Source organism: Notamacropus eugenii, chromosome 5, assembly GCF_028372415.1.
Source record: "Notamacropus eugenii isolate mMacEug1 chromosome 5, mMacEug1.pri_v2, whole genome shotgun sequence".
Lineage (NCBI taxonomy): Eukaryota > Metazoa > Chordata > Mammalia > Diprotodontia > Macropodidae > Notamacropus > Notamacropus eugenii.
Genome location: NC_092876.1, coordinates 164762279 through 164775997, shown reverse-complemented (window position 1 = coordinate 164775997; position 13719 = coordinate 164762279). Strand labels below are relative to the sequence as shown.

General features: G+C 37.3%; 1 pseudogene; it reads right to left on the bottom strand.

Moving 5' to 3' along the window:
• Positions 1–596: 596 nt before the first annotated feature.
• Positions 597–12490, bottom strand: LOC140507734 (lactoylglutathione lyase-like; annotated as a pseudogene).
• Between the last annotated feature and the right edge of the window lie 1229 nt (positions 12491–13719).

Genomic DNA, 13719 nt, shown 5'->3' with positions numbered 1-13719 from the left:
TACACAGGGCAAATAGCAGGAGGTCATTCTCAATTAAGAAGGGTCAGAGCAGCTCATCCCATCCTACTGGCTGATAGCATCCCATTTTAACTAAACATTCTTGCCAACGGGATGCCAAATTTTATTGTGTTTCTGCTGTTAAAAGGCAATAAGTGCTGCTAATGCTCTTTAAATTTGAAGCTCTGGGGCAAAGTCTCAGCTACCCCATCCTAGTTTTATCTCTGATCTTTCTTCATCTTACTGTCTCTTTTTCTATGCATGTATAAGTTTATTTTTGTATTTCTGTGTATGTTATATGTGTGTTTATCTTTATAATTTTATATAAGTCAACTGTGGTTGGGAATTCATTCTGATGAACAGAGAGACTAATGCAAACACAGCTGGAAATAACTCAGCTCAAGTAACTCTTGGTCAATGGAGGTAATGGTTCCATTAATGTTCTGTCTTTCTTTCCTGAGTGCAGAGAGAGCTGGTTGAGCCAGCAGCCCATCAGTTAGAGATCTCCATTTACAGGCACTATCCTCCCTCATCTACCCCCTCCAATATCTACAGAGTAGCAGAGGTTCCTAATGATGCCCCCACGGCACTGGAGAATCTCAAGTGCTTTCTGAATTATCATTTATATTGTGTTCAGAAGTTTCAGTTTTCAGAACATTATGTATTGTTTCAGACTTGTGTGGTTTCATAGAAGCAAGTTTCCTAGTGTTCAGTAGAGATAGACCACTTTTCTGCAATTTATAGTCTCTGAGAAGTGAGTTGCCCAAGATCACATGACTAGTATCAGTTGGGGTAGGTCTCGAACCCAGATACTCCTTATTCCAAGGTCAGCTCTCCATCAATATGCCAAACTGACAAACTTCTGCAATCTCTGCTACCGGGAAAGCTAAGACTGGGGGAATCCTTGAACCCAGGAGTTCTGAGCTGCAGGAGAATTAAACCCAATAAGTTCTCTGTACTAAGTCTGGAACCAATATGAAGGTTCCAGAAGGCAGAGAGTAGGGAGGTGGAGGAGGCAGATGACCAGTCTGTCTAGACAGGGATAAATTGGCTAGGGTGGCAAAAATAGAACAGGTTAACACTTCTGGGCTGAACAGTATTGGGACTGGGACCATGAATAGTCATTGCACTTTCAGCCTAGGCAAGACAGGGAAACCCAACCTTTAAAAGAAACAAACAAAAGTGTATGTAGCATATAGATGCATGTATATGTCTCTATGATATACAGAGTGGTGTATACATACAAATACATGTTTATTCACACTGTATATATTTACATATATATTTATATGCATTTTGGTTGCTTAAAGGTAGTAAAAGTAGCTTTTGTGTAAATAAAAAGGATTAAATCAATTTGGAAAGGATATGAGGGGCTGCCCTTTTTGTAAGAATAGTTTGGTTGATGAAAGGGACAGAAAAAGAATTTTTTGTACAAAAATGATCAAATCTATTTATGAATAAATATAGTTTTTATACAAAAAAATGGAGAGACAAACTATTCAGAGGAGCAGATAGAGAACTGTCCTTCAGCTGAATGGACTGACCTGTTTGGGGCAAGAATGGCTGAGGCTACAGGGCATTGTAGTCTCAGCTCATCTCCATGACTGATTTTAGGGGATTATAATTCACAAAGTGGTAAATGAAATAACCGAGGAGCTGAGTTAGAATGTAAGGGCACTGTGAATAATACTGTTTAGATATCCAATCATAAACTCTCTACTGAGCTCTAGTCTTACACTACCAACTACTTCTTTAACATCTCCAACTGGATGAACCATAGGCATATCAAACTCAACATGTCCAAAATGGAACTCATTATCTTTTCCCCTAAATCTTCCCTTCTTACCAACTTCCATATTATTGTGGAGGGTACCATCATCCTTCCAGTTTCCCAGGCACACTGACTTAAATATCATTCTTGACTCCTCACTCATTCTCACCCCACACATCCAATCTCTTACCAAGTTTTGTTATTTCTGTCTTTACAAGATCTCTCTTATATGTTCCCTTCCTACCAATCACATACTCATTACCCTAAGTACCATGCAATAGAATAATCTCTCATTGACTTCCAAGATTTCACTGGTTAGCACATACCCCAATGAGGTCAAATACATAATAAAAAAGTTCCCAAAATATTTATAGCAGCTCTTTTTGGGGGGTTATTAAAGAAATAGAAACAAAATAGATGCTCAGTGACTAGGGAAATCGTTTTTAAAAAATTGTAGCACAAGAATGTAATGAAATACAGCAGTTCCATACCAAGTAATGAACATGAAAAAAATTGGAGAAACCTGGCAAGAATGATGTAAGCAAAATCAGGGGCAAAATATACACAATTACAGCAAAGTAGAAAGAACAAAAGCAAAACCGCAAAACCAAACAGTATATAATTATAATTACTAAACTTGTTCTCAAAGAGAAGATAAGAAAATGTGCCTTCCTTTTTCCTTTGAAGGAATATGAATGTACAGACATGGAACCTTCCACACACCATCAAATTCTGTGGATATGTTGGTTAGTTTCACTGAACTGATTTTTCTCCCTCTTTCTTTTCTTATTCTTTATTGTAGGGGATAGCTATCTGAGGAAAGGAGGAGGGAAAGATATGTAGGGAAATGAGGGTACTGTAAAAATGAATATCAACAAAAATAAAATAAAATCCTATTTCTTATTGTACTTTTAAAAAGCAAAGTCAACCCAGATACAAATAATACTCTCAAGTTTGATAGTTTTTTGGTTTTCTTTATCTGTGAGCTAAAATCTCATCTTCTTTAAGAAGACTTTTCTAATCTCCCTTAATTCCCTCTGATGTTACCCAATGTATATCATCTATTTCTTATTTGTACACATTTCTCTCCCCAATTAGACAGTGAGATTCTAGAGAGCAGGGACTGCTTTTGCTTTTCTTTGTATTCCTACTAAGTAACAGTGTATATGGCATAGGTAGGTGCTTAATAAAAAGAAAGAAGGAAACAAACCTTTATTAAGCACCAGGCCCTATGATAAGTGCTTTACAAATATTATCTTATTTAATCCTGACGACAGTCCTGGGGGTGTAGGTACAATTATTACCCCCATTTTACAGTCGAGGAAACTGAGACAGACAGAGGTTAACCAAATTGCCCAACATCATACAACTAGCAAGTCTCTGAGGCTGGATTTGAACTGGGTTTTGAAGTCATCCTGACTCCAGGCTCAGTGCTCTATCTACTTCCTCACTTAGCTGCTCCAACAAATACTTGATGGATGGACTGATTGACCAAGCAGATGCCAGATGACAAGACAAGGAACTTTAGATTCAGTTGTCTACTATTTGAAGCCTTTAAGTGAGGCCCTCCTATTCCTCTAGAGGTCTTCCTCCTCCAGAATCAAAAATATATGACCAAAAAAGGAGTCTGGCATGAGGCAAGTGCAATGTAGTGAAAAGAGCACTGGATTTGCAATGTGCACAATTATTAGCTATTTGTCCTTAGGTAGATCGCTTGTCCTCTGAAACATCAGTTATGCCTCAGTGCCTGTAATTCTAAAGTTCTATGTAAATGTGAGTTATATTATCAGTTATATTATCATCATGATCATTGACATTCTATAAGAAGGACCATCTTGAGAGATTAGTAAAATTATATATTAAAAATCCACCAGAAAAGAACCCAGGACCTGTTATATAAGTACATATCAATTGGTAATGGGTAATTTTGATTATTCATGGTTAAAGTCCTGAATTATTTCATACTTAGAGGATTAATGGCAAATTGCTTCAGGATACACCAGTACCTTGGACAGTACTCATAAGTGTCCAGTGATAACCTGTCAGTCTTAAGTGAGAACATTTTAAATAATAGCTTCTTATGTGAACTGTCATCAGAGTTTTTGAGAACACTGTGTATTCTTCAAGAATGCAATTGTTACCCAGTGGATATTACTGGGAGCTGTGTTGTGAATGTCCAAAATGTCTCTTTTTTTTTCCACAGGGAAGCTTCCACCCCAATTTCCAAAAGCCAGTAAAAATCCTCTTAAAAAGAAACAGGTTCCTACCATTATGGATGACTATAAAGCAGAGGTGGGGAACCTTTTCATGTTGGAAGACTGCATTAATATTTACCTGTAATAAAATAAAATAAAAATATAAAAGAACAAAAATGTAGTAATAAAAATGAAAGGACTTGTTCTGTAAAATTTGAATTCAGTCCAAAGGCCACACTTAAGAACTTAGAAGATCACATGTGGCCTTAAAGCTGCAAGTTCCCAACCCTTGGACTAAAAAAATCATTCTTAATTCCAGAACAGCCAGCTCAACTATAAGAATTTGTCAACAGATTTACCAAGACTTATTGAATTTATTGAAAAAAAACAGATTTATTTTTTGAGGCAGAGGGAATATGCTGCTGATTTATAAATGAGGCGATCCCTCAAGATTTGTTTCCAGCACATCCATCTATACTTAGATGACAACTTGCAAGACAAACAAAAAATGTATTTTTTAGTTTTATTTATTTTGTTTTGAATATATGGAATGAAGCAAGCATCTCCATAGCATAGTATAATAAAAAAGATGATTGCCCATGAAACTACAAATCTATTATGTGTTATTTGCTATTTCTTTTAACTATATAGTCAAGTTATCATGGAAATTTCTTTTTTTCTTCTTTTTCCCTGCCTTCACCCCTACCCTAGAGATGGCTATATTAGACACAAATATATATGCATATATATAAATATATATATGCAAAATCATTCTATACATCTACTATCAGTTCTTTCTTTGGATGCATATAGCATCTTCCTTCATTTGTCCTTTCTAGTTAATTTGGGTATTTATAATAGTCAAAATGATTTATTTGCTCAAAGTTGTTCTTAAAAGAATATTGTGTTATAATATACAATGTTGGATTCTGCTCATTTCACTCTTAATTATTTCATTCAAGTCTATCCATGTTTTTCTAAGATCATCAAGCTCATCATTTCTTACAGGACAGCAGTATTCCATCACAATCATTTACCATAACTTGTTTAGCCCTTCAGCAATTGACGGGCATACCCTTGATTTCTAGTTCTTTGCCACCACAAAGAGAGATGCTATAAATATTTGAGAAAAACATATTTTATGTGCTGTGCTGTCTGTATATTTTCCTATTACTCATTAATTTTTTTTTTGCCAAAAATGGTATTTTAAAAAATAGACTGTGAAGCTGAATCAAGGTGAACCTATGTCACAGATGATCTAATGTGTAGATGATCCATGTGGCACTACCATGTTGATCAGTTCTGAAAGTGTTGACCAAGATGATTTGACAATGGAGAATCATTAAGAACATCTATTTTAGAGATATCTGGCATAATTTTTGGGGGGCTTTACCTCCTAAGGATTTTATAGAGACATAAAGTAAAGAGGGCAATATTCTTTTTTCAGTCATTGCAAATGCTGAAGTAGAGTCACTTGATATTTCTATGTCCACTGATATTACTAAGAATTTTACTATTACTATAAGAAACAAGCTCAACAAAGGAGTATTAAGTATGAGTGAAAAGTGCTTGGGATCCATTAGAAGTACTCCCCTTCTCTTCAAGTTCTTATAACGTCACAGCTGTTTTAAGCTGAGTTTTGCCTCGATCAATGAAATGCTATCATATTTACACATACTTACCCTATCATCTATTTTCATCGAGGCTTCACATAACAGGATGGTAGGCCTACTAGAAAATCGCCATTCTCTTTCAGCTGTTCCCTACTGCAGCTTATTTTTGTAATTATTGCCACTTAAAAAATTGAAATTAAACAAATAGAATTTATAGTACTCACTTGGAATTTATTCATATAGGTTCTATTCAACCCAAAGAGGCATTGTAAAGTGCTTCTAGCAAGTTAAGAAGCATATTGAAGGCTTACTACATGTCACTGTTCTAAATGCTGAGGATACAGAGAGACAAAAATCATAGTTCCTACCCTCAAGGAGCTTCCATTCTATCAGAAAAGACAAGAAAACACCAACGTAGGCCCAAGACAGAGAGAACAGATAGAAATTAATCTCAGAAGAAAAGGTATGAGCAGATGGGAAGAGCAGGAAAAGCCTCTTGGATTCAGTGAAATTTCAGCTGAGTCTTACAGTTGTTCCAGGAAACTAAAAGGCAGAGGTACGAGGGTAGACCATCCTGGATGTGGAGGGGGGGCAGCTAGTGCAAAGGCACAGAGATCTGCAAGGGTGTTGTGTTCCAGGAACTACCAGTCATGCTGGAACAGAGTACTTGGAAGTGAGTAGAGGACATAGGTGCTGAAGAGTTTTAAAAAACCTGTTTTATCCTCAAGGTAATAAGGAGCTACTGGAGCTCATGGAGTAGGTTGGGGGTAACACTGTCAGACCAACATTGAGTGAATATAAAGACCAGCTATATTTTAAGAATAAATCAACTAGACATTTGTTTGATAGGGAAGTACATTTAGCAGAGCATTTGCTAATAAACAGTTCCTGTGTTAATTAGATTCTGTGTTAAGTGGTCATTGAATGTGATTTACAACCAGTAAACATAAGGAACCATTTATTCAAATTCTTTATTTTAGGGCAGAGTCAACTCTGCCTTCCTGAAATCTATACTAGAAGAACATAAGCCTGGGAAGTTCCTGTGATAAGAGGGAAAGACTTTAAATATGGGCCCAGTATGCCAGTTGTGTCTATTGCCTGAAGACCAACCTAGCAATGGTGAAGGAAGTTCTTTACTAGAAATTTGACCATGAGCTGATGGAAAAACTTTTTACTTTCTCTAATGGTACACTTTTTATGTATGTTCATGAACTGATTCTCTGTTGCTTGTGCTAATTTTGGCCTAACAATTAATACCGAGAAAACAGAGGTTCTCCACCAGCCAGTACTATACCAATTATATGTGGAATCATTGATTATAGCAAATAGGGAAATGTTGAATGCTGTGGTGAAGTTGACTTGGTACTATACTTTCCAAAGAAGTACACACAGATGATGAGGTTGACCATGCATTGCCAGAGCTAGCTCACTGTTTGGGAGGCTCCAAAGAAAAATATAGGATTGAAAAGATATAGTCTACCAAGCTGAAGGTCCACAGAGCTGTCGTGTTAACTTCACTGTTGTATGTCTGTGAAACCTGGATAATATTAGTAGCATAATATTGAGAAACTGAATTTCTCTCATTTGAATTATCTTAGGCAGGTTCTGAAGATCACTTGGCAAGATAAGGTACTGGACATTGAGGTCCTTTCTCCAGCTAAACTGTCATTTTAGTGCTCTTTGAGTATGAAGGATAACAACCAACCAACCAACACCTTTATGTAGAAGACTTAGCAGGATGTATTTTAAGGTTCTAATTTCAGATGGATGATCTGAAAAAAAAAAGTTTTTAAAAAAAGTAATCATTGATGTCCTCCTATAACTCCTTAAACTCCTATAACTACTTAAAATATGTTATTGAACACTAGCATCTTTATCAACGTGATGGGTTTTTTAAAAGTTGCTTCTGAGGACATCTGCCTTAACACAATGAATACTTTATACCAAGTTCCCCAGTTTTCCCATTTGAAGTTTACATTAAATTTTAATCTGCACACCTTCACTTAAGACATCATGATGCAAGCATATTAAATGCTTTTTTTTTGAAAATGATGGGTAAACAAAAGTTCAAAGGTAAAGAGAAATAGTGTTCAGGAAGCATAAAAGGCTAATTCAAAATCAACTTCTGAGGAGGAACTGTACTAATTATTATATAAAAGACAGATACATGACTACATTCAAGGACAGAGCAGGAAATACAGTATTTCAATTTGTGGGAAGAGACAAAATGTTTTAAAACCTGAACAATAAATGTAAAATTTAGCCAAAAATGGGTCATGAAGAGAACTGAAGAACAAATTCCAAGCAGGGAGGACTGCGTAAATACTGCATTTTTCCTGTAGTCTAGCTTTGGATCACCTTGCTCCATTTTCAAAATGTCTTCTTAAAAAAAATCTCAGAATTGTGCTATTCTGGTCCAATAGCCTTCTGGCTCTCCCATAAGTGTGAGTCCTTTTATTTTGCCTTCATCAGGTTTTTTCATAAATTTTACTCCTAATTCCTCAGATCTTTTACAAGCATCTCTTACATCAGGAGTAGCTACTGCTGTGTGTCCAAATGCCCAAGGGTCTGAATTATGGTAAGTCTGGTTTTCAGTGCCTCAGTTCTATGTTAACCGAAGAGTACCTTTCTTGGAAAACATCCAAATTGTTCTTTCACTTTTATCTTTTGGGATGTCATTTTTACCCTCAAAAGTCAAGAAGTAGAGCAAAAATTTCATAGTGAGAAAAATCATACTTTTACATTAGTATTATTCCAAGAACTCTTGTGTAGAAGTTTTTTGGGGGATCCTTTATTCTGAGCATTATTTGTTGCAGCAGGAAATCCTTGGTACTGGAGTCTGTGTCTAAGCAGAAACTTGGGGCAGCCTCTTTGGTAGGGCCCTCAAATACCTGCAGGGTTCTCCATGGTGAAACCAGGGACTCTTGTGTGGCCCGGACTGAGAAGGGAAGATGCCAACAGAAAAATTATTACTTTTTTTAAAGGAAATATCTCGTGAATCCTAGTGTGTCTGCCATGCTCACCTTTCCTAGGAGGAGGAGAAGGGGACCAAAGAAGGAGTACAGCAGAGTGGAAAATGGGGGTTGATATGGTAGAGGGAAAAATACTCTGAATTTCAACTCAGAAGATCTGGGTTACACTAATGAGGCAAGCAATTTCCCTTCTCCAAACTTCATTTTCCTCAATCTAATACGAAGATAAAAATAATATTCTGCCTCACAGGGTCGCTGTATACTTCAGCTGAGAAAATAGGCAAAAAGTGCTTCGCAAGACTTATTGACCATCAAGGGGAGAAGGTTCATTTTCTTCTTGCCCAAATCTCTTCCTAGCCAAGGACGCCCTGATGGACCCAGTGCTCCCTTTCATCTTTAGTTAAAGAAGGCAAACAGCACCACCAAACAATCTGTTCATTCTTCTTTAGCCAAAGGTGACTACAATTGCAGGAGGTGTCAGTGACTTTTTTTTCTTCTAGCAGGCTAAAATCCTTCATCTTCAAAGGGTAGTAATTAATACAGAGCAGCTCTGGGATGGAAGTGGGTGTGATGATCCTCATTTTATAGATGGTGAGTCTAAAGGTGACAGGCTTTGACATGTAGAAAATTATGAAGTGAAATCAAACTTGAGACTCTTTGGCATCTAAGCCTGTCCTTACCACTGCTTTTGGCCTCTTTCTTAAATGATCAACAGTTTTTGGAGATGAATTTCATTTAAGGTCTGTTAGAGTGTAGACTCTTCCTTTGTTTTTAAAAGTTTTTATTTTTAATTTATAGAATAAAACAAACATTTCCATAACATAGTAAAATAAAAAAGATGATTGTACATGAAACTGTCAATCTACTTTGCACAACTTTCAATTTCTTTTAAATATGCAACAAAATTATCATATAAATTTCTTTTTTTCTTCCCTCATACCTAGAGATTAGACACAGATAGGTATATTTATATAAAATTATTCTACACATGCTTCTATTTATAGTTCTTTCTCTGGGTGCTGACAGCATCTTTCTTCATATGCCCTTATACTTAATTTGGGTATTTAAAATAGACAAAGTGATTTATTTATTCCAAGTTGTTTTTAAAACAATATTGCAGTTATTGTATACAATGTTCTTTTGCTTCTGTTCATTTTACTCTTCATTATTTCATGCAAGTCTTTCCATATTTTTCTAAAGTCACTGAGCTCATCATTTCTCATAGTACAGTAGTGTCATATACCACAGTTTGTTCCCCCAATTGATGAGAATCCTTACAATTTCCAGTTTTTTGCTACCACAAAGAGAGTTGCTATAAACATTTTAAAGTGTATAGGTTCTCTTTTTTTTCCCTAATCATCTTTGGAAATATACCAAGTAGTGGTATTGGTGGGACAAAGGGCATAGGTAGCTTAATAACTCTTTGGGCATAACTCCAGATTGCTCTCCAAAATCGTTGTACCATTTTACAACTCCACCAAAAATGAATTAATGTTCCAATTTTTCCATGTTCTCTCCAACATTTGTCATTTACCTCTTCTATCATCTTAGCCAAACTAGAAGGTATAAAATGATATCTTAAGATTGTTTTAATCTGCATTTTTCTAATCAATAATGATTTAGAGTATTTTTATATGATTATAAATTGTTTTATTTCTTCATCAGAAAACTGTCCATATTCTTTGACCATTTATCAATGGGGGAATGACTCATATTCTTATAGCTCTGACAAAGTTCTTTATATATTTGACATATGGGACCACTATGAGACCAGTAGTTTTTTGGGGCTTAGGTTTCAAGGTTATATAACCATTCCATCCCTTTAGCCCCACACCTACCTTCTCCTTTTCTGAATTCAGTTTCCCTTTCAACCTTGCCCTGGTAGGAGGGTATACTTTGTAGAGGACAATAACAACCACAATAATTCACATTTATGTAATATTTAAAAGTTTATAAAATGCTTTTCCTGACCGCAGTCCTTGTGGGGGTGGATAGTACAAACATTATGTCCATTTTACATATGAGAAAACTGAGTTTAAAAAGGGTAAGTGACCTGTCCATAATTCCATAACTTGTAACTGTCAGAGCCATGACTTAAATATAGATCTTGTGCCTCTAAATTTAGTGCTCCTGGCACTATATCATGCTACCATCCTTCCTATTCTATCACCCCTTGGCAGCCCTTCCTTTCATCCTCCTATCTTTTCATAAGCCTGCCATCTGCACTGTTGGTCATGTACTGTGTATGGGCCGTTCCGGTCATAATGGGGTGTACAAAGAGCTATTGACTCAGTTGTCTCATTCAGTACATGGTTAGTGATTTGCTTATCTCCATGAAGCAAGAGCCTTGCTAAAATAATGGGTCACTCTAGCCCAGTTTAATAGCTTTTCACTTCAGATTCTGTTGCTCCTTCCTTCCTTCCTTCCTTCCTTCCTTCCTTCCTTCCTTCCTTCCTTCCTTCCTTCCTTCCTTCCTTCCTTCCTTTCATTTTAACTATAACATAATTCAGCATTAACATGTCCAAAATAAAAACTGATCTCAGCTTATTACAAAACAGCATATTAAACCCACCAATCATAGTATGCAAACAAACTGAATGCATAGTAAACGTAAATTAGTCTATAAACCATTCTGGAGCAAATTAGTAGGAGGTATTATCAAAGAGGGGTGGGAATAACTCCAGGTTTGGAGTTACATCAGAGTATCCCTTGTTTATAGAGCCAGCCAGAAAGTAATTTGGTAGTTGTCACTTGACCCACTTGCACACTGGATCTCATATTACACAGCCCCTTTAGTGACATGAACAGGAGCCTACCTTGGTCCACTTCTATAGTAACTAGCAAAGACTGTGTCTCGTGGCAAAAATGAACAGAGTTTAAGTAGGTAATGTCCTTAAGTCCTTTGCTACCTTGCACTTTTACTGTTCATGCTCTGTTAATCCTCATCCCTGAATCATCCTTAGACTGAGCCTTCTCTGTTCCTCACTTCCACCTTGGTGCAGACCTGTGAGAGGCAGCATGGTATAGTGGAGATAGAGGCAGCCTTAGAGTCAGAAAGGCTGAGTTGAAGCAAAGCCTCTTGAGCAAGAGATAGGAGGAAGTGTGTGCCAGGTAAGCCAAACTACCACTACCTTCTCTACCACCACTTCCTCTCAGACCCTGGTGAAGATAGCTCAGGACCCCAAATCCAACTTTGGGAATTGCAGTACCCCCAACTCAATGGCCTTTCTTCTAGTTCATGCTCTGTAGCCATCATTGAAGGGAGTAGCCACTGTGGTGAAGGAGCCCATTTTCTTTCTTTCTTTTTTTTTTATGGTTAGTATTTTATTTTATTTTTTATTTAACTTTTAACATTCATTTTAACAAAATTTTGGGTTCCAAATTTTCTCCCCTTTTGTCCCCTCCCCCCCAAAACACCGTGCATTCTAATTGCCACTATTACCAATCTGCTCTCTCTTCTATCATCCCTCTCTGCCCTTGTCTCCATCTTCTCTTTTGTCCTGTAGGGCCAAATAACTTTCTATACCCCTTTACCTGTATTTCTTATCTCCTAGGGGCAAGAACAGTACTCGACAGTTGTTCCTAAAACTTTGAGTTCCAACTTCTTTACCTCCTTCCCTCCCCACCCTTTCCCTTTGGAAGGCAGGCAATTCAATATAGGCCAAATCTGTGTAGTTTTGCAAATGACTTCCATAATAGTCGTGTTGTGTAAGACTAACTATATTTCCCTCCATCCTATCCTGTCCCCCATTACTTCTATTCTCTCTTTTGATCCTGTCCCTCCCCATAAGTGTCGACCTCAAATTGAGGAGCCCATTTTCTTGACATCATCAACACCAGCTGCTGACCATTTGCTACCATTGAGGAGGGAAATCAAGTGTAGCAGTACCCCATAGATTACTTCTCTTGTTTCCAGTCCAGTCCAGCCCCTGCAGCTGTCATCCCGGAAGCAACTCCTATAGAGATGCGACCTGTTAACTTTGCAAGTGCTACAGTCTACTTCCTCAGCAACCAGAGCTCCTCAAGATCCAGAAAAGAAAGTCCTCCACTCTACAGTTCTTGGCACCATCAAACTATTTGACATCAGAAAAGGATAAGATTGCCAGTAGAAATGACATTTCAAAGGATGACTTGCCATCCATTTTGCTCTTATATTCTAAGCACCGCAAGACCTTTCCATTTTGCATTGTCTTTCTTAATAGAATGTTAGCTTCTTGAGAGCAGTCTGACTTGCTTTTTTATTTATATACTCAGCACTTAGCACAGTGCTTTGAATCTAATAAGCTTTTTCACTAATTTATTTAAATTTTCTTCCCATCCATCCATCCATCCATCCCTAACCTTGACCTGCTGTTACTTCATTTGTAAAATGGGACAGTTCTACTAGATAACCTCTATAGTTCTTTCTAGCTGCCTGGTGATGTAATGACAAATTTCCTCTACCCAATGCAGAATTTCACCTTCTCTACAACTTATGGCCTGAGAGAGCTGTGTGGAACAATGAGAAGTTAGGTGACTTTCTCAGGATCACATAACCAATATGTTTCGGAGATAGAACTTGAACCCAGGACTCCCTGACTCAGAGATCAGCTATCTATCCACTAGCAGGCCACCTCTCTATTATTCTTATTCTGCATAAATTCACCCAAAAGGTTAGTAGAGAGGTGCATGATGGGTATGAGGAAGCTGATATTTTCAGTTGTGTTCAACTCTTTATGGTCCCATTTAGGATTTTCTTGGTGTAAATAATGGTTTGTCACTTCTTCCTGTAGTTCCTTTTACAGATGAGAAAACTGAGGCAAACAGGCTTAAGTGACTTGCCCAGGGCCCCACAACCAATAAGGATCTGAGGCCAGATTTGAACTCAGAAAGATGAGTCTTCCTGACTTCAGACTTGGCATTCTATCTACTGCACCACCTAGCTGCCCTTTGAGGGGCCTGAAACACACTACACACAAGGAATTATAAAGACGCACTGTTAAAGATGCCATCTAAGCAACATATGAAAGAACAGAAGACGGATTGCTCACAGGGTAAGAGTGAGGGAGAAGTAATGAATAGGTCATATACAAGAAGGCTACCAGCATGTTGAGAAGACCTGAACAAGAGTGGCACAAGATAAGAACTCTCCATTGGTATATTTGAGTATTAAATGTGAGTTACCATTATTA